The following is a 2910-nucleotide window of genomic DNA, read 5'->3' as shown; positions in this document are numbered from 1 at the left end:
AGAACGGAACGGGTGAGGACAAATGACCAAATTTGGGTGAAGGATGATCGGAAATTTGCGGTTGGAAAGCCTTGGGATCTTCTTCCTTCCTCTTTTCTCGCCCTGCGCTGACCACAACTGTCAGCGGCAGAAAAAAAAAGGAGGGATAGAAAGAAAGTAAGAAAGATGACACTGTTGTAGGAGGGACGAGCACATGATGCTGAAATCAGCACGATTTGTAAATAGAATCATTTAAAACACCGTGAGAAAGATCACAGTTAACGAGATTGTTAACTGTCCAGACAGAGACTCATATCAATCCATCCGTTCATTAAAAACGGCTACAGCTGCAGCCTTAATCTGAGTACATTTCTTAGTCTAGACATCATCATGACATAGACTCAGTCAATGTCATGATGAAATCGCCCCAACAAAAAAAAAAAACGGAAACGGTCGACTGACGGCATCACCCAAGTGCGTCCCCCCCACCTTCCTGCTCACACAATACGTAGAAAGGCCTAAGATACGGTTCATCCGGTTAGGTTTCCCTGGTTCCTCTTTTCACGGTATAAATCAGGGGTCTGGTCAGAGGAGATCAAGTTGCCTCAGTCAGCCGGACCAAACGACCAGCTTCTGCAAAAGAACCTGTGGAACATCTCACGCAGCAAACCATGCAGTTGTGCATCAGAAGACTGGCATGCCTGGCTCTCCTCGCCGGGGTTCTGGCAATGACGGCGTCGGTACCCGGCGGTGAGTCCCCCCCCCCCCCCCCCCCGTCAGAGATCCTTTACACAACTAGCCCGCTCCAGGGTCAGCTAAAGTACTGGTGTTCTGGTGAAAATCTAGGCCAACGGCGTCGATACTTATTCATATTTCATGCTTCAAAATGTAAGAGATGTACGCTCATAATAACTAATCCTTTGTTTGTTCAATGAAAAACAGAAATGAAGATAATCGAGTGCTGCAAGGTGGTCAGTGCTGCGAATATCACGGCTCCCATCTTGGGCTAACAGGATCCAGAGGAAGAACCTCCCATGTGTCCGCGCAGTCATGTGAGAATCTCCTCCTTATTTTAATAAACAGAGACGAGGGATGATTACAAAAAGCAAGTTCTTGGTGAAAATTGATCTGTAGATTGATCTTTTTCTCTCTTTTTATTCCCCTCCAAGCTTTAAGACCACAGAGGGAGAAGTCTGCAGCCACTGGAGAGAAGACTGGGTTTTTGAGAAGATCAAGGAGCTTGAGTGAGTCATCTTAGAAAGTCTCTAGTAAATATACTTAGAGGTACTTCATATGTATCACTTGTGAGTATTAATGTGACTGTTGTCTCCTGTTGTGTGTGTGTCTTACAGGCAGATCCGCAAAGCAAAGAAGAACACTACTCCTGCTCCCACAACCTCCAGCCCCTAGAAATACCACACCTCGAGCAAATGTTAATCAAATTAATTTAAAAACATATTTAAAATGATTATTCTGTCATATTTAATATTTATTAGTGGCGCTATTTCTGTCTTTCCCTTTTTTTTTTTTTCTTTAAAGTTTCCTCTCTGTGTTGTTTCAGCTAACTTAAAGCTTAACAGATAAAAGAGAAAAATAAAGTGTCTGTTGTTCACCGTCGACAGAATAAATGTTCTTGTCCTCTGTCCACACGTGTCGTTGTTATTTGCCGGTGTTGGAAATCAACGCTTAGCTCCTGCAGCTCGTCAAACGATCATCAAGGCCTCGTGATGCAGCAGGCTTCAGTTTCCTACAGATCAACTCCGCCATCTAGTGGAAGAAGAGCGTGTCATTGAGGGGAGTCACCTTGTCTGACTGGAGCACCAAACCCCCCCCCCCCCCCCCCCCCCCCCCCCCCTTCCCTCCCTTCCCTCCCCCCCCTCCCTCGGGGTGCTGATCTGAAATAGCACTGCCTCTCCCTGTCAGTCAAGTCATGCGTTTGTACGAGCTCCGGGGGGGTCAGAGACGGCTCGTCACAAACGTTTGCAGACACCTTGCAGCAGATGTGCTGTGCTGGTCAGCAGCCTGTTCTAAGGAGGCATGATGCAGCGTGTGTCACGCCTCCAGAACATGCAGAGCAGCAGGCTCCTCACCTTATTAAGGCCCTCTGTCTAGAAAATACACGTTCTAGTAAATGCTACTTGATGGTTTAAAGCAGCTAAAGAAAACCTGTCACCATTTCTAAAATGGTTGAATTCAATTGAACAAGTTGCATGTGTGTGTGTGTGTGTGTGTGTGTGTGTGTGTGTGTGTGTGTGTGTGTGTGTGTGTGTGTGTGTAGTTTAACATTACATTACATTACAGTCGTTTAGCAGACGCTTTTATCCAAAGCGACTTACAATAAGTGCATTCAACATTGGTAATCAAAAGAACTACTAGTCACCAGAAGTCATAAGTACATCTCCTTTTCCAAACAAACATCTAAGAGCATGAAGCAGAGCATAACTCAGAGCCAAAGTTAATGACAGTGCAGTTAATGAAATGAATGTGGGACACAACGTTGGAGGATTATGAAATAAATGTATTTGTTTGTGAGAATAGCATGTTTTAGTACATTCACTTGATTAGGCGGTTCAGATTCATAGCAGGCAATGAAACGACAAAAACAAACAAACAAACAGGAATGTTCATGTTAACGCATGATGTACATCATGTGATCAATGGTCATGATCACATGTAAGCAGAAGTCATTAGCATTTCATCTCAGACATAATATTCTCAACATGACTGGATCATAGGTTCAATTTCTCTCAAAATTAGCATTTCTGTAACACAAATGATTTAATCCCAAAGAACAAAAAAAGCCAGATTTTGTGCTAATAGAACCTTCCGGTGCTGTTCTGGAAGGTTTCTATGGCGCTGAAGAAGGATCCATTCGGACGGCTTTCGTCATGGGAGTTTCACCTGCAGCAGAGCCGGTCTTGGACATCTTCT

The 2910-nt window shown here is 44.4% G+C and overlaps 1 pseudogene; it reads left to right on the top strand.

The window, feature by feature from the left end:
• The first annotated feature begins 591 nt into the window (after positions 1–591).
• Positions 592–1624, top strand: LOC137865890 (C-C motif chemokine 4-like; annotated as a pseudogene).
• The last annotated feature ends 1286 nt before the right edge of the window (positions 1625–2910 follow it).

This window comes from Cebidichthys violaceus, unplaced genomic scaffold, assembly GCF_023349555.1.
Source record: "Cebidichthys violaceus isolate CVI_PGR_0920_01 unplaced genomic scaffold, fCebVio1.0.p SCAF_8, whole genome shotgun sequence".
NCBI lineage: Eukaryota > Metazoa > Chordata > Actinopteri > Perciformes > Stichaeidae > Cebidichthys > Cebidichthys violaceus.
Note: the sequence above shows the minus strand (reverse complement) of the source record. Positions and strands in the feature narration are given on the sequence as shown.